Below are 19404 nucleotides of genomic sequence, written 5' to 3' on the forward strand. Positions count from 1 at the left end.
AGTTGTATATCAACACCGTTCAAAAATGCTGTCGTCTTCTCTGGGCCAAGTTCATTTAAAATGGACTGAGGCGAAATGGAAAACAGTTGTGTGGTCAGATGAATTAAATTTTGAAATTCTATATGGAAACTATGGACCCTGTGTCCTGCGGACTCGAGAGAAGAGGGACCCATCAGATTGTTATCGGCATACAATCCAAAAGCATTCATCTCTCATGGTTTGGTGTTTCATTAGTGCCTGTGACATGTGCAGCTTTCACATTTGTGAAAGGCACCATCAATGCTAAGAAAACATTTCTCACATTGTGAAATGAAAAATCTGGCAAAGAAGATGCTGGATTGTTGAACAGCTAGAATCCTATATCATGTAAGAATGGGACGATATCCTCTTCCAAAATTCCAGCAATTGGTCTCCTCACTTCTTAGATGTTTACAGACTGAAATGAAGTAATGCCACATAATTCTAGATATGGCTCTGTCCCAACTTTTTTGAAGTTTGCTGCTGCATTCAGTTTCTATATTGATTTAAGTACATTTTTTTTTCAAATGAAATGGAAAAATGTCTAACTTTCAACTTCTAATATGTGATTTATGTTCTGTTGTGAATAAAATATGGCTATAAAAGATTTCCAAATCATTGCATTTTTGTTTTCTTTACAATTTACACAATGTCTCCACTATTTTTGAATTGGGGGTTGTATTTACTTATTAATTTATATGAAAATTCATAGATTTATTCTCTTCATTTGCATCATATGAACTCATGGTAACCCTGCTGGGAATTTATATGCCTTTTCTCTTAACGGAGTCACCATCTGCGTCATCAGAACTTCCTGTATGATGAAACTGCATAGACTGTACCACACAAGCTCTCCACAGGAGGAAGACAGAAACTCCTATCACAGTTACTAATGATGACTAGACAGCTTCTGTCACACAGTTACAACTTCCTACAGGTCAGCCTCCTTATTGTATACTGTATAATATAATATTTTAGCTTATTTAGGAGAGTAGAGAGGTTAGGATGGTTCCCAAACAGGCAGAAATGGTACTGCTTCTATCTGCTCATGTGATACTGCACTGATGCATCTTGGAATTGACAGCAGACCACAAAGTTTCTGGAAGCTGAACTTGCATGGAAGTTAGTAAACTGTACATAGAAGCCAAGAGAGTGATAGATAATTAAGTAGGGGCACAGTTATGTAAAATATGGAGTTTTCATTAATAGTACATAGATCAGTTTCTTTAGTAGACAGAAAGCTCGTTACTACTAATTGCTTTTCAAGTAAAGGATTGTACAATACAATATGACCCAAATATATGCATGATTAGGTAAAAAATCATTACCAGCCCACATGTATTAACCGTGCAACTGCAGTAATTAGCACTTTATTTATTATACTATAATTATGATAAATTTACTAAAGGCTAATACTAGGTCATCAGTACCAGAACTAGATGTAAATTATTACATTAAAACTGTATGTAAAAGGGGTTGTGAAGAAAGTTAGTCAAAGTGTGAATCTTACCAACATCTGTGCATTCAACACTATAGATCAGTGGTACTCAACCTTTTTTACCTTTAAAAGCCATTTTCAGCTATGAAATATGGTCATGGACCACATCTAGAGCCCTCCTTCCTCTGGCACGAGTAACATCCAGTGACATTCAGTACTTTCACCCACATTACTGATTTCAAGAACCTCCTGTTACTGCTATAATGACAACCAAAGCTATGGTACAAAAATCAAACCAAGTCCTTTTGCTGCCCTCTCCTATAGGTAGCATACTCTCCTATAGGTAGCATACTCCCCCACATTTGGTATTCTTGCATCAAGTACTCCCACCAGAGTATAGCATCCAGCTCTTAGAACGCCTCTAATTAGCATTATCATCCTAGCTCAAGCTTAACATATTTATCTCTCCACCCAAACCGTTCAAATGCAACCAGATCATCTTTTCTTTATGTGGTGTGACAGTCACTGGTATGATATGAGTGGAGGTATGTGTCACACAGGTTGCTAGCCTGTGTGAACTGAAACCAATAAACTTTCTGCCAGCATGTTATATGCTGGGGGTTAACTCACTTAAAGGGTGTGGTTTTATGGGAATGGCAGAGGGTGGGAGGCCATTCCCCTACCTCCCCTCAGGGTGTGGCTGAGTAAGGTTTAAGTGTTCAGTCAGTTTTTTTTCTCTGAGTAGTGTGTGACCTGGAGAGGGAAGTCTTCAGGCTACTTTGGGCTAAAGCCAGAGAGCAACACCTGAGGATCGGTGTTGCTGAAAACTTTGCTGTGCTACCTGGATCAGGCCGAGCCTTGCTTGCTAATAGACTCTGTTGTACTTTCTCTTTTGTTCTCCCGTTAACCCCCGAGAGGGCCTGTTTATTTTTATGGGACACTGCTGGAGTCTATGCCGCATAATAAACCCGCAGGAAGTTTTACCCTAACCGTGTGTCCTGTGTCTGCCTCCGGAGAGCCGAGTAGTGGGTACTCATAAAAGTCACCATCTGGAGACCATCATCTGGTAGACCTGGTGCTAATGCACAAAGCTGGCAGAGAGTTGTGAGCCACAGGTTGGAGACTCGTGATATAAATGATGTGAACAAGACAGGGCTGTGGAGTCGGTAAGTCAAACCTCCGACTCCAACTCCGACTTACTCAATTTCCATGACACCGACTCTGGCTCCATGACTCTGACTCCCTCATACATGGCTCATGTTTAAGTGATAAATTTACTGTAGCACAGATTCATCTCCGCTAAAGGTCTAGACCCTTAGATCAGGAATAGGAAAGACATTTACAGGACATTTCATAACTTTCCCAAATTCTTATGAAAAAATATTCCCCACAAACTGCATTGAACCACTGTACCCAATTTATTTTTTATTTTAGGAGTTGGAGTCGGTCCATTTTATATTGACTACGATTAAGACTCTAAAGGTCCAATTCATCAAGACTGGTGTTTCTTATGTCTGGGTCGGCCTCCACCGAGTCAGGGTGTAATGGCGACAAGTGTCACGGCAGCCTCGCCAACCGACAGGTCATCCTCAGCAGAATAAAGAAGAGGAAACTTGTGGAAGGGATGCAGAATCAGTCTGTCTCAATAATCAATGTCCAGACTTCAGGTTCAACAGGAAGAAAAACTCGCTTTTACTGGAGCAGTTGATGAGGACGATGATGATGATTACAGCTCTCCACAGTTATTCAGTACACTGAGACAACATCTCCTCATGGTGTGATGAACCCTGCAATGTGTAGCAGCTCTCCTCACTCCTGCTGTGTATTTACCACTATACGTGCACTAAAACTTCTCCTCTCAGCCTGGATCTTGGCATCCACGGCACCTCAGGCTTACAGGAAAATACCTCAGCTCTCTTCCCACTGCTGACAACTAAGGATCCTTCATAGACATCCCTCGTCTGATCCTTAACTGACGTCTGGTAGTTGGCCACTTCCTGAACCACGCAGGACACTATGTCCCATGCGGCTGCACAGATTTCGCTGTTGTCCCGACAACGACCACTGTAAAGTCACTGGCTGGCCTACTTTATCTCCAGCACCACTCAGTCCCAGGGGAGCAGGGTTGCTTCTCCTGGGCTTAGTAGTTCTCCTGCCGGGGCTGCTGCCACCAGATTTCACAATAGCCCTTACACTAATTACATGTGTGTGTGTAAAAATGGCTGAAGAGCTGGATTCTCACACCGTCAGAGTTCACAGATATTTGTGATGCCTGTTTTTGCAGGGTACCACACTAATTCCAGCCTTAAAGAAAAGTGTAGCATAGTAAGACTTGCCAAATTACGCCTGTTAAAGGGCACCCAAATTATTAATATTTTTTATAATATATTCTGCCTATTATTTGAGTCGCTAAGGGTTGCCTCGTTTGCTTCCTTTTTCCTTGTACTAAAATATTTCTGTTACTTTGCACTTCCTGGTATGACACATGCATGCGCTAATTCACAACACTTTTTCTTATATTAAAATCTAACAAGTTTGTTGCCTTACAACACTACACTTAATTCACAATAAAACAGTATAATATTAGCACGTCAGTACATGTATTAATCAATATGAAATTTCTATGCTAAAATTATACATGATTGCAATATATGAAAACCACAGTAAAATTAGGGTACAACCACCTACTTAAAAAAACACACACACTAACAAACACAAAAAGCAGTCTACCCACCTGACAATGCTGTCTATGTTCCTAAGGTGACTCAGGGATATGAGAAAGGGTTAAGGTGTAAGCAGAAGAGTAGAGTGTGATACTTATGAAGATCTGGGCCGGCTTGTGGCACAGGAGGTGGTTCTGATGGATTGTCTTCTTTGTGTGTATTCTTGAACTCTGTCAGTGTCTTGTTCCCCGTCGGTGTCCTGAGCTACTGTCTATTTCTCTAGCTATCTTTTTATCTTCATTTCAGTCATTGTCTATAATTGTCCAGACCTGGTAACATCACCTTGTTCTGATGGAGTGTCAGTGTATTTCCAAATAAGGAAAGTAGTAATATGTCATCATTGTTATTTAGCATTTATGGCTATCCCCGAGCCGCTGCCACCAGGTGCAGATATGAGTGCAATGGGTGCAAAAAAGAACTGGTTCTCAAAACCTGAAAATGATAGCAATTGCCCCCCTATCTATTCTAGCCCATCCCCTGTATATACCAATGCTTACTTAGCAAAAAAAAATTATATATACTTTCCCCTACCAAATACTAGGTGTCTCTTTTCTTTCCACTGTTTTCGTGTGTCATCTATCTGCAACAGCTGAGTCGCTGAGACAATTTACATGAAGTGAGGACAGGTCTTTGCTTCTCAGCTCATCTGTCATCAAACTGCACATGCTGGCATAAAGGAGAGGTGGTCTTTTAGTTCAAGGCAAGGGAGCCGCTGGACAATGGCAGGTGAAATACAGAATATTAGAATCTAGACATAATAGACTGGTTTATCTTCCAAAAGTAGTTTTACCTTGTAGGGGATTGGGGCAATCAAGCTTTTCGGTCGTTGATGTTTAAAAGGATAGGTACGCTTTAAAGTAACGTGATCCATGCACACATAGTTGCAGACTTCTGCTTCATTGTCCCTATGAAATACATTACTATATTGTGGTCTAGAAATATTGTTTTGTCTTGGGGAATTTTGAGAAAATGTAGAATGTGGCATCCATCAACAAAGTGCAAAATAAAAACACTGGATCCCGATTCATTAAGACTGTGGTTGTACATGCTGGTCTTACAGAATATGTGTTTTGGAGTAAAAGGCACATGCCACTTAATGAATTTCGCGTATCTTCTCAGGGGTGTTCGTCTCCTTGCGCCTTGCCAGAAATGCTACTTCAGTTAGAGATAGAAATAATATTTCTGGTGTAAAGTAACGCTGCCACTATTGATTAACTTGACCAAATGACATTGTGCAACGCCCATCCCGCCAGGCCTAATTACCAGCTGCTCTTATTTTGGTAGCGCTTCCTGAAATTCCCACACAGCCCTAGAAATGTGTGGTGCTTTAAGATGGTACTTATAGGGGTTGTCTACTACTTGGACAACCCATTCTTGATAAAAATGTTTTGCCCCGATAAAATAAAAAAGCCTATAGTCACCTCCCGTGCTGGCGCCTTTCCAGCGGTTTCAGTCTTCGCGGCCTCCTGCTGCTGTTATGACATGTGACGCCGGCGCCCAATCAGCGCTGGCATCACTGTCCCCGCCTTCGGACAAATCGAACATGAAGAGGAAGTCAGGGCTGCGGCTGATCTCGGACTTCCTCTTCATGCTCCATTCGGGGACAGTGACGCCACGTCACGTGCTACAACAACCGCAGGGGAGCCCCGGGGAGAGCGAGTGTGACACTGCTGGAATGCCGCCAGTATGGGAGATGAATATAGGCTTTTTTATTTTATCGGGGCCAAGCGTGAGGTATAAGGAGTTGTCCAAGTAGTGGTCAACTTCTTTAAAGTGTTATTCACAGAATCAGAAGTTACCTTTTATTGTCGGGACTCAACCACTGGGACACCCACTAATCTTTAGAATGGGGCTCTGGATGCCCTATTTTGAATAGACACGTGTGAAGACACGGGTTCTTCAGTGTGTGTAATACTACTCAGACAACACAGGGTGAGGGTAAAACAGTGTGACAATATTTTATTGAACCACCAAACGGACAATTAACAGAACAGTCCTAGCTAATACCCAAGATGGTACAACATTACACAGTGTCACCCTTCTGCTTGTCCGCCGAGAATAGAGCAGCTGCGACTTTGGGACTTCCAGGGCTAACTACCTCAACCAGTGGCCCCCCGCTTTTGGCGGGCCCCCACAGAGAGGAGGTAGCGGCAAGCTTAGGAAGCTGACAGTCCATCAAGGCACAAAGCCAAGAGACCTGAGGGTCCCACCCTGGCCTCTCCTAGAGATTCCATGGGGCCAGTTGACTGGCTGGTCCCAATCTGGCTTCTCCAAACGTCTCCATGAGTTCCAGGCGACCGGAGGGTCCCACCTGACAACTCCAAAAAACATCCATGGGACCAGGTGACCTCATTGTCCCAACCTGGTTTCCCCAAATGTATCCATGGGTTCTCTGATGATCAATGGAGCAGATCCGTATCCTTCCAGTCATGGCCATGTACCCTTAAGCTGGAATCATGTAGAATCCAAATCTGTGTCTCTTTGGATAAAGCTAAGCTACCAAGCTGATGTCCTGAAGAGTCTGTCTGATCTATGATTCTCTGATTCAATTTTCTTTGCAGCAGGATAGAAAAACCCTTTTTATATTTGCATATGTAGCTAAGATCATCAATCACAGATCAGAGGTAAAGGTGCAAGGCTCACTCAGGTCTCATTGTTTGGACTAATCCCCCTGCTCTTGTAAATAAACTAGCTAGCTTAGTACAATATGCAATTAGCATAGTAACAAACATCATTGTTTGCAAACACTGAGTCACTGTCCTTCTTGACCAGCCAAAGAAACACATACATTCAAAGGTCAACACAAAGATAATAGTGTATTTCTCCTGGCTTTACAAATCTAGATGTCTGGCTGAGTAACATTAGAATCTGTTTCCTCACAACATGTTCAACTTCCATTCCATTCACTGTGTATGGCACTACCGAAAATAGCTGAACACTGTACTTTGCTTTGTCCAGCAGTCCCATAAACAATCAATGGAGTGGAAGCTGAGATTCAGCTTTGCAAATCCTATTTATTGAGTTTCAGAGCCCCATTTTCAGAATCTCTAGGGGTCCATGCAGGGCCGGCTCCAGGTTTTTGTGGGCCCTGGACGAAAAAGTCTCAGTGGGCCCCTTTAACACATACCACGATTCATGATGCACGGATACTGCAGAGAAATATAGATCTATTACAGTGCCAAAGATTGCACTTCTTACCTTACATGAGGGATATCTAATGTAAATTCTACAATAGCTCAGAAACCGGCGAATTCTCGCAGCGCACAGTGCAGACCAGACAGTATAGTCCTTCCTACAGTATTATGGGCACCACGAAGTCCTCCACACAGTATTATGGGCCCCATATATTGCTCCATACAGAATAATGGACCCAATATAATGCTCCATACAGAATAATGGACCCCATATAATGCTCCATACAGAATACTGCCCCCCTTATAATGCTCCATACAGGATACTGGTCCCCATATAGCGCTCCATACTGAATACTGGTCCTCATATAACGCTCCATACAGAATACTGGCCCCCATATAATGCTCCATACAGAATACTGGCCCCCATATAATGCTCCATACAGAATACTGGCCCCCACATAATGCTCCATACAGAATACTGGCCCCCATATAATGCCCTATGCAGGCTGGGTCCCATATAATGCCCCATGCCTCCTAGGCCCCCATATAATGCCCGATGCAGGCTGGGCCCCCATATAATGCCTCATGCCTCCTGGGCCCCCATCTAATGCCCCATGCAGGTGACCCATCTAATGCCCCATGCAGGTGCCTCATATAATGCCCCATATAATGCCCCAGGAATAATAATTATTAGGAAAACTACTTAAGAAGGACAATCCACATTATTAAGCAGGCCACAGGTTTCAAGACATAGTGCAATGCCTTGGACAAGGTATGAAAACATATACTTCAAGAAAAAGTAAGCGTGATCATCATACTGTGAAGAGATTTGTGGCTAATTTTAAAACAGTCTTGTTTACTGTTGAATGCCATGCCACCCTGGATGGCCCAGATGGATGGAGTAGTGGTTGGTCGTTGGATGGCCACCATGTCCCAACACGGCTGCGACATCAGCAAGTAGAAGGCAGAGTCATGATTTGAGCTGGAATCATAGAGAGAGAGCTAGTAGTCACCTTTAGTCTATGTGCCCACGATGCAGAAATGCTCGGATTTTTTCCTGAGCGTTTCTGCATCTCCCTGGCAGAAAAAATGCATGCCGATTTTTACATGCGTTTTTCTGCCAGGGACAAGCGTACGTCCCGCATTTTTCACATGCGATTTCGCATGCGGGTTGTCAAGCGCTTTTCCAAGCGATTTTAGCATCACTTGGAAAAGTGCTTGACAACTTGGTCACACTCTGTAAATCCATGCAACCGCCATGGATTTGTATAGTGTGACCAAGTTAATAGTAGAAAAGATTGGTAAAAAATAAACATTATACTCTCCTTTTGATGGCCCCCGGTCTCCTACTCCGGTGCGTCCGGTGTGTTGGGCAGCTCGCGGTGGTCTAAAAGGACCTTCCATGACACATGACTAAATGACGTCATGGAAGGTCCTTCTATCGCGAGCCGCCGGGGAGCCAGGATGCATCGCTGAGGAGACCGGGGGACATTGGAAAGTGAGTATAATGTTTATTTTTTATTCTTTTGTTTTACAGGTACTATGGTACCTGGGTCTGGAGGAGAGTCTTCTCCAGACCCGGGTACCATCCGCACATTGAACCTCTTAAAATCCGCATGTACACATGTAGTGATACGGTTATTATGCGATTCAATGCAAGTCAATGGTGGCGAAAACGCCACGATTACGCAAAATTAATGGTAGTGCTGCAGATTTTTCCGCAATGATAATCCGCAGCGGAAACTTCCGCAGCATGTGCACCGCACATGTGGATTATCATTGGGGAACATGGCAGACCTTCTACCAAGCGTTTTTTAAGCGTTTCTGCAGCGGAATTGCCGCTGCGGAAACGCTTAAAAAATGCATCGTGGGCACACAGCCTTAGTGTCCCTGAAGGTAAGAAAATTACCTTTGGCAAAGTATATGAAGTTTCTGACTTACCACGTTCTTCCATGGTACAAAATGAAGAACCGTGCCATCCGAAACAAAATCATATTCATGCATGACAATGCATAATCACTTGCTGCAAAAAATATTTCTGAGTCATTGGCTGCTATGCGCATAAAAGGAGAGAAACTCATGATGTGGCCACCATACTCCTCTGACAGGGCCGGCGTCCGCACCCGGCGCACCCGGGCAAATTTCGGGGCCCTGAGCAGGCAGAGGGGCCCACTGGCGGTCGCGCACCCCGCTGGGCTATGGGCGGAGGAGAGCGGTGTCAGCACCCGCCCTTCGCCGCTTGCTCAGGGCCCCGGCAGCTGGATACTTACCTCTCCCCGTGCCTCCGCAGATCAGCTGTCTTCCTGCTCTGCGCTCCCTGTGACTTCTCAGGTCAGAGGGCGCGGTGACGTCTTTACACCGCGCCCTCCCCTGAGCCGTCACAGGGAGCGCTGAGCGGGAAGACGCTGACAACGCTGGAGTTCGGACCCGAGCAGCGGGCAGCGGGCAGCAGGTAGCAGGTGAGGAGAAGGGAGGTGAGTATTTGATTTTTTTTTTTTTTTTTAATGTATGGAGGCATGGGGCAGTATAAAGAGAAGGGGGGAGGGAGTGGAATCCTCCATGGAGCATTATAAAGAGAGGGGGGGGCATCCTGCATGGGGCATTATAAAGAGGGGAGGGTGACATCCTGCATGGGGCATTATAAAGAGGGGGGGACGACAGCCTGTATGGGGCATTATAAGGTGGGGAACAGCCTGCATAGTGCATTATAAGGGGGGGAGGCAGCCTGTATGGGGCACTATGTGGGGGGTAACAGCCTGCATGGAGCATTATAAGGGGGGGACAGCCTGTATGGGGCATTATGTGGGGGGTAACAGCCTGCATGCAGCATTATATGGGGGCCAGTATCCTGTATGGAGCGTTAAAAGGGGACCGGTATCCTGTATGGAGCATTATATGGGGGCCAGTATCCTGTATGGAGTTTTATAAGGGACCAGTATCCTGTATGGAGCGTTATATGGGGGCCAGTATCCTGTATGGAGCTTTATAAGGGGACCAGTATCCTGTATGGAGCGTTATATGGGGGCCAGTATTCTGTATGGAGCCTTATATGGGGGCCAGTATTCCGTATGGAGCCTTATATGGGGGCCAGTATTCCGTATGGGGCCTTATATGGGGGCCAGTATTCTGCATGGAGCCTTATATGAGGGCCAGTATTCCGCATGGAGCCTTATATGGGGGTCAGTATTCCGTATGGGGCCTTATATGGGGGCCAGTATTCCGTATGGGGCCTTATATGGGGGCCAGTATTCCGTATGGGGCCTTATATGGGGGCCAGTATTCCGTATGGGGCCTTATATGGGGGCCAGTATTCCGTATGGGGCCTTATATGGGGGCCAGTATTCCGTATGGAGCGTTATATGGGGGCCAGTATTCTGTATGGAGCGTTATATGGGGGACAGTATTCTGTGTGGAGCGATTCACCGGTTTCTGAGCTATTGTGGAATTTACAATAGATATTACTCATGTAATGTAAGAAGTGAAATCTTTGCATTGTACTATATATATATATATATTTCTCCGCCGTATCTCTGCATCATGAATCATGGTATGTGTTAAAGGGGCCCACTGAGACTCTTTCGCCCAGGGCCCAGAAAAACCTGGAGCCGGCCCCGTCCTCTGACCTCAATCCTATTGAGAACCTTTGTAGTATCCTCAAGCAAAAGATCTATGAGGTTGGAGGCAGTTCACATCAAAACAGCAGCTCTGGGAGGCTATTCTGACATGTAAAGAAATCCAAGTAGAAACTATCCAAAAACTCTCAAGTTCAATGGATGCAATAATTGTGAAGGTGATATCTCAGAAGGGGTCCTATCCTATGTTTACATGTATCTTGGCCTGTGAAGATGTTTTTGATTGAAATAGCTTCTGTTTTCAGTAATTGTGACCTATTAATGCTGCAAATTCAACAAATGACCATTTTCAGTTCTTTACAGCCTAAAAATGTTTTTAAACTCTATTGTGCATAATTATTTGAAGTCGTGCATCTTAAGTTTTTTTTAGTTTTGATGATTTTGACAGTTGATGATTTAAACATTATACTGACTCATTTGCATCAACTATTTAGGAAACTCAGAGAAAAATATAATTTGTATAATAATTTGGAACACGGTGTATAAAAATTAACGCTCCAAATTTTACTCAAAAGACCTTTTTACCCAGGCTTTGTTAGAGTAAAGGGTGGAAGGTTTATATACAGTTAGATATTTAGAATACTTAGAATTGTATTGAAAGCGTAGGTCCAGTATCATGGAGTAAATTACATGGTGCTCTCTGAAATTAGTAAGCTGTCCATGTAATGCACGTGTAATAGATGTGTTGGGTCCCCCAGAAAGAAAGAGTATTTCAAATCAGAGTTTATTCTATTGAAAGTGGACATCTATTTAAGATTAATGCTTTCTTAGGGTAAGTTGAAAATACGGCATTTAAAACTCAATTTAATATATCTAACTTTATCACACGTATGTATTATGTATTGGATCTTATCTATATTGCTAAGCTTGTGGGTGCAACTACACTCCTTAACCACTTCAACACCGATGATGTATATTTACGTCATTGGCCGTGTCCCTGCCTTTGTTCTGCGTTTGAACCTGCATCTTTCCCCGCACTTGATGTCTGATTTAATCAGCTATCAACTGCCTCTAATATCCGCAGGTGGATCCGAAATCCTCCCGCGGCTGTTAACCAGTTAAATACCACTGTCAATCACCGACAGCGGCATTTAACATGCGCAGACAGAAAGCGCATCATTGATCCGATGGGTTGTCATGACAGCTGGGGGTCTGCCGAAGACCCCCGAGCCTGTCATCACGATCCTCCTGTGAACGTCTGCTCATGGTTGACGTTCATAGGAGATCGTGATTTCTGCTGATGCACTGCTATGTATAGCACAGGTGATCGAACGATTGCAACTTCAAGTCTCCTAAGGGGACTAATAAATATAGTAAAGAAAAGTTTTCAAAATATGAAAAAATACAAATGTTCAAATCGCCCCCCTTTTCCCTTATTAAAAATAAAACAATTTAAAAAAAAATAAAAATACTCAGATTTGGTATCGCCGCATTCAGAAATATCTTACCAAATATAAAATAAATTAATCTGATCGGCAAACGGATGTAACAAGAAAAAAATCAAATCGCCAGAATTACGCTTTTTTGGTTTCCGCATCAATGCAATAAAAGGCGATAAAAACATTGTATCTACCCCACAATTGTATCAGTAAAAACATGAGCTTAGGGTATAAAATGTAAGCCCTAATACAGCTTCAGATAACGAAAAGTGAGAACATTACGGATCTTGGAAAATGGCGACAAAAGTGAAATTTGTTTTTTTTACAAATTTCTGAATTTTTTTCCACCACTTAAGTAAAAAAAAAAAAAAAAACACAAACCTATACATGTTTGGTATCTGCTAGATCAGTTTTACCATATATTGAACATGGTAAATAAAAAAAAAAAAAAAAGACAATTACAATTGCACTTTTTTTGCAATTTCATCGCACGTGGAATTTTCTTCCTGTTTTCCAGTACACTATGTGGCAGAATGAATAGTGTCATTCAAAAGTACAACTCGTATGGCTATATGGCTGGAAGGATAAAAAAGTTACGGCTCTTGGAAGAAGGGGAAGAAAAAACGGAAAATTACCTACTGGTGAAGGGGTTAAAGTTTATGTACCAAATTTGGAAGTTGCCCTCTCTCCAGCGAATAGGGGATGATTTCCCAATCGATGGGAATCTGACCGCTGGTACCTTCACCCATCATGAGAACCAGGGCATTACAAAGCCCCGTGTGTATGGAGAAGTGATTGATTATGCGCACCTTCATTCCATCAATTTTTTGTCGGACTGCCGGAGATTGCCGAATGCAGCATTCGGATGGTCTTCAGCACTCTTATCAAGAATGAATGCAGTGGAGGTGCACATGATTCACCACCGTCCAATTCACACAGGGGTCTTCAGAGCTCTGGATCGCAGGATCGGTGAAGGTCTCAGCAGTCGTGCCCGCAGCAATCAGGAAGTTATCCCCTACCGTATGGCTAGCTAAGTGATAACTTCCATGCTTGACACAACCTTTAAATAACCTCCTCATCCCCTCTAACCTCATGGTCAGTTAACTGTTCTATTCCACATATTCACAGTGTCTTTGTAAATAGGTTTGCTTTTTTTTTCTCATACAAGGACTTACAAAATGTGAACAATAAAAACTTAACCACATGTGTAAGGTTAACTGAAACTTTTATTAAAGTGCAATAATTCATAGGATAGAAAATGTCAACTCTGTTGACATTATTTAAGTGTAAAACATTTTGTAATCATCTCCGCCAATGTAAGTAGTCTTGAAATGCTGTTCTATGTATTATTGTGATTAATGAGTTTCCATTCGAGTGAAGAAAACGGCTTAAAATCCTTGAACTACTTTCATAATCGGATGACAAGCATTAGTTTTTTAACTATAGAGTTGTTGATATCACTGGGGAGAGACCTACCAAAGGGCAAAAAATAAAATAGACCCTTTTGTCTACATTGAAAATGGGAAAATGTTGTAGGCTTTGTCTCGACACTTGATAATTTTCAGTTCTCTGCTCCTACAAAGGAAGAGAACTGGTAAAGAAGATGCAACCATGCTTACTGGTGTATAGTATACCAGGTATGCTGTCATTTTTTGCATGATATGTAAGTGTATATATATTATATATATATTTTTTTTTTCTTTTTTTTTTTCTTTATTTATTTAGATTTTTTTACACAGGGGTGTGAAAAAGTGTTTTCTCCCTTCCTGATTTCTTATTCTTTTTCATGTTTGTCACACTTAAATGTTTCAGATCACAAAACAATTTTAAATATTAGACAAAGATAACACAAGTAAACACAAAATGAAATTTTTAAATGAAGATCTTTAATATTAAGGGAAAAGAAAACCAAACCTACATCCCCCTGTGTGAAAAAGTGATTGCCTCCTAAACCTAATAACTGTTTGGACGACCCTTAGCAGCAACAACTGCAATCAAGTGTTTGCGATAACTGGCAATGAGTCTTTTAAAATGACCTGGAGGAATTTTGGCCCACTCATCTTTACAAAATTGTTGTAATTCTGCCACATTCGAGGGTTTCCGGGCATGAACCGCCTTTTTGAGGTCATGACACAGCATGTCAATCAAATTAAGATCAGGACTTTGACTTGGCCACTCCAAAGTTTTAATTTTGTTTTTCTTAAGCCACTAAGAGGTGGACTTTATGGTGTGTTTTGGATCGTTGTCGTAACCCAAATTAGCTTCAACTTGAGGTCACGTACAGATGGCCGGACATTCTTTTTCAGGATTTTTTAGTAGACCGCAGAATTCATGGTTCCATTTACCACAGCAAATCTTCCAGTTTCTGAAGCAGCAAAACAGCCCAGACCATTACACTACCACCACATTTTATTGTTGGTATAATATTCCTTTTCTGAAATGCTGTGTTACTTTTACTTCTAAAAAAGTTAAACTTTTGTCTCGTCAGTCCACAGTGTACTCTCACAAAAGTCTTGGCGATCATCAAGATGTTTTCTAGCAAAACTGAGATGAGCTTTTATGTTTTTTTTACTCAGCAGTGGTTTTCGTCTTGGAACTCTGCAATGCATGCCATTTTTGCCCAGTCTTTTTTTATGGTGGAATCATGAACACTGACCTTAACTGGGGGAAGTGAGGCATGAAGTTTTTTGGATGTTGTTGTGGGGTCTTTTATGACCTCTTGGATGAGTCGCCATTGCGCTCTTGGGGTAATTTTTGTTGGGAAGGTTCACTACTGCTCCATATTTTTGCCATTTGTGGATAATGGCTTTCACTGTGGTTCACTGGAGTACCAAAGATTTAGAAATGGCTTTATAACTTTTTCAAGTCTGATAGATCTCAATTACTTTGTTTTTCAATTGTTCCTGAATTTCTTTGGATCGGAGCATGATGTCTAGCTTTTGAGTATCTTTTGGTCTACTTCACTTTGTCAGGCAGGTCCTATTTAAGTGATTTCTTGATTGAGAACAGGTGTGGCAGTAACCTGGCCCGTGTGTGGCTAGGGAAATTGAGCTCTGCTTCCCAAAGATGTGATAAATTAACTGTGGTTTATGATTTAAGGGGTGGGGGCAATCACTTTTTCACACAAGGCCCTGTAAGTTTGGATTTATTTTTCCCTTAATAATAAAGACCTTCATTTAAAAACTGCATTTTGTTTTTACTTATGTTATCATTATCTAATATTCAAATTTGGTTTGTGTTCTGAAACATTTAAGTGTAGTAAACATGCAAAAGAATAAGAAATGAGGAAGGGGACAAACACTGTTTCACATCATTGTATATAATGTGTGTGTGTTTATATGTGTGTGTGTGTATGTGTGTATATATATATATATATATATATATATATATATATATATATATATATATATATACCAACAAACAAAGTAGCACTGTGCAATGCTAAGTATGCAAACATGAAATAGATGAAATTTGAATAGCATTACTGCTCTAGAAAATAGAATTAAATGAGAAATCTTAGCACATAAATTGGCTAATTCATGTGTACCTGGTAGCCACGTTAAGGCGTTTCTCGTTATACCAGGAACCTGCAAATGTGAACTCCTCTCTAAGAGACATATGTCTGCTTGTGTGTGGGAAAGCAAGATCCTGCTGCAATTAAAACCGCCTGTGGCCTAGAGGCGGAGTGCTCAGTCAAAGCCTATATATATAGTGAAATATCATTATTATTATTATAACGCCATTTATTCCATGGCGCGTTACATGTGATAAGGAGTATACATAATAAAAAAACAAGTACAGTACTCTTAAACAATACAAGTCATCGGCTGGTACAGGAGGAGAGAGGACCCTGGCCACGAGGGCTCACAGTCTACAAGGGATGGGTGATAATACAGTAGGTGAGGGTAGAGCTGGTAGTTCAGCGGTATGGTGAAACGAGGGTTGCTGCAGGTTGTAGACTTGTCGGAAGAGATAGGTCTTCAGGTTCCTTCAGGAAGTGGAAAGGGCTTGGATATGTGGTTTGAAGTAGAAATTAGAATCCAGGGTTACCCCGAGGCAGCGAGCTTGTGGGACTGGGGAGAGTGAGCAGCCAATTACTTTAATAGATAAGCCTGTTGGGGGGGTTGAGTGAGATGGGGGAAAAATTATGAATTCTGTTTTGTCCATATTAAGTTTAGAAATCTAGCAGAGAAGAAGGATGAAATAGCAGACAGACATTGTGGGATTTTGGTTAGTAAGGAGGTGATATCGGGTCCAGAGAGGTAGATCTGTGTGTCATCAGCATAGAGATGATACTGCTCACTTACCTCCAGTCCAGGTCTTGGAATGTCTGATTTAAGGCAGCTGGTGCTGTCTCACTCTGTCTGTGTCTTTGCAAGGTGAGGAGGCTTTGCATGTGCTGCTCAGACCTGCTGGAGTCTGAGAGAAAAGGGCTCACATTTAACCGGCTGAGACTGTGCGTTTTATGGACTGCTTGTTTTGTTCCATTTTTGCGCTGTTGTACCTTTTTGCAGCTGTAAGAGGCTATTTGACTTTGTTAACCCTGATTGTTTATGAATTTTTAATAAACCGCCTGTTTGTTTTCAACCAGTTAACTGAATCCTGTGAGTGTGAACCAGCTCTACCACAGAGCCGATCCCTTACACTAGACACAGAGAATGGGTCAAGGGAGGGTTTTTTGAGGATGGGTGTGATCGATGCATGTTTGAAGCATGAGGGGAAAACACCAGTTGTTAGTGATAGTTGAAGAGATGGGTTAGGGTTGAAATTAAGACTGTGGTGAGTTTTGGAATGATGTGGGATGGGATTGGGTCGAGTGCACAGGTGGTGAGATGTGATCTTGAGAAGAAAGTTGATCTTCTGTAATGGTGGAGAAGCTGGTTTTAGAGGAGGAGGGCTGAGTAGTTATGAGGAGGGGTTGTGGGGGCTGTAGGCCAAATATTTCTCTGATGTTCTCAATTTTCTGCTTGAAGAATGAGGCAAAGTCTTCAGCTGAGATGAGAGAAGAGGGAGGAGGTGCTGGGGGATGGAGAAGAGAATTGAAAGTGTTGAATAGCTGTTTAGGATTGTGAGATGGAGATATGAGAGATGAGAAGTAGGTTTGTTTTGCTGCAGTGAGTGTGGACTTGAAAGTGTTGTTGTTGTTAAGCAGTATTTAATGGTGCACACATGAAGACATTTTATTGATCATACTTTCTTCCATATTGGGTCACTTCTAGTAATGTGTACAACTTCATATTTAAAACTCAGGGAAAGGCATTTTGGCTGCGGAAATGTCATGACGGAACCTTACATACTTAAGAGTGAACCACTGATTAATGAAACGGAAAATGTCTTATTGTGTGAACCATAAACACTACTTTACATAATATAATAGTATCTATCAGGGGTGCACAAAATATTGTCGTCCAAGGGCCACAAAAAACATTGAACCAATCTCAAGGGCCACAAAAATATTTAAAGGGGTACTTACATGAATACATCACCAGAACCATCATCAGTACATTAATATATCATCAGAACCAAATTTTAAGTATTTGAGGATGATTTGGAGAATTTCTGCTCCAAACAAATCAGTGTGAACACATGCTAACTTACACTTAGTTTTTGGAGCATTAACTCACCAATTTCTCCTCATAATCTCAAATTTCTCAAAGAAATGAAGCATGTTATGGATTACTACATGTTAACAAGATGAGAACCACCATCAACACATGAGTGCAGCACCAGAACCACTGTCAGTACATAAATGCAGCACCAGAAACACTGTAAGTACATGAGAACAGTGTCAGAGGCCCCATCAGAACATGAAAGCAGTGCCAGAGCCACAATCAATACTTATATACATCACCAAGCTTAATACAGTGATTAATTCTAATGTCTGGTCATCCACATATATAATTGTTTTGCATGAACCTACAATTCTCAGTATGTCCTTAACGATGGTAAGGAGATACCGGGAGTTGTTGTTACCAGCTATCATCAGACTGCAGACCATACAGGAACAACAGAAATGATGAGACACAAATATTTATATCCAGGTACCTTATAGATGACATCTTCTCTGATTTGGAGTGGTTCTCACATCTTTTGTCTCCATGTTTTACAGACACCATGATGAGATTTCACACCCAGAGCTCTTCTCTCCAGACTTTTCTCTGCTCTGTCTTGAGCAGCACTTCCCGACCTGGTGCCCTTAAAAGTAAAAGTATCTCCCACTCTACGCACCTGAATAAATAATTGCCCCTCACTGTGCTTCCTATACAAAATATCCCATTCCATAATTTCCCCACACTCTATTATATCTCCCCCTCACTACCCCCTCTCTACAATGCCCCCCACACTGCCCTGCTGTATAATATCCCCCCACACTGTGCTCCCAAAACTGCCCCTTTCCATATTTCCCTCACATTCACTCTGCATAAAATCCCCCCACCCCACTGCCCCTTGCTATAGTATGCCCCCTTTCACAATCCTCCCCAAATTGCCCCATAATGTTCCAAATTGCCCCTTAATATGCCCATTGCCCCCTTATGGGCCCTTGTAGTAACACAACGCACCTCTGCCCCTGTCCCCCTAATCTAAAATAATAGCGGACTTCATCTTCAGCTCCTCCATGGAATACTTACTGGAGCCAGCCATGTCCACTTTCTCTGCAGCGCCGGCAGAAGAGTGATCCTCCTGTGCTACAATTAAATCCCTGACGTTGCCGATTGAATATCAAATGGACTCTTCATGATATCTCCGATACTTTACCTAAACTCTTCACCTCTGCATAATCACTAGTGGTGGTATTATTAGGAAAAATGCATAGCAGAAAATCTGTCAACCGTTTTTTGCCCCGTAATCTGAGAACCGCATAATGTAGAGGCAGAGACCCTGATTCCAGTGATGTGTCACTTACTAGGCTTCTGCTTGTAGTTTTGATAAAATCACAGTTTTATCAGTAGAAGATTATCACAAGAGGACTAGTAAATCTGCTGTCTTATAGTAATACCATATTCATGAGCTCTGTTTAACCCTGCCCCACCACTGATTGACAGCTTTCTGCCTATGCACAGTGTACAAAGAAAACTGCCA

General features: G+C 42.1%; 1 protein-coding gene across 1 annotated transcript in view; it reads left to right on the top strand.

Moving 5' to 3' along the window:
* Positions 1–19404, top strand: part of FARS2 (phenylalanyl-tRNA synthetase 2, mitochondrial) — a 509172-nt gene that overhangs the window by 113393 nt on the left and 376375 nt on the right.

This window comes from Phyllobates terribilis, unplaced genomic scaffold (genome assembly GCF_046119375.1).
Source record: "Phyllobates terribilis strain yellow unplaced genomic scaffold, ASM4611937v1 Scaffold_4__5_contigs__length_816908805, whole genome shotgun sequence".
NCBI lineage: Eukaryota > Metazoa > Chordata > Amphibia > Anura > Dendrobatidae > Phyllobates > Phyllobates terribilis.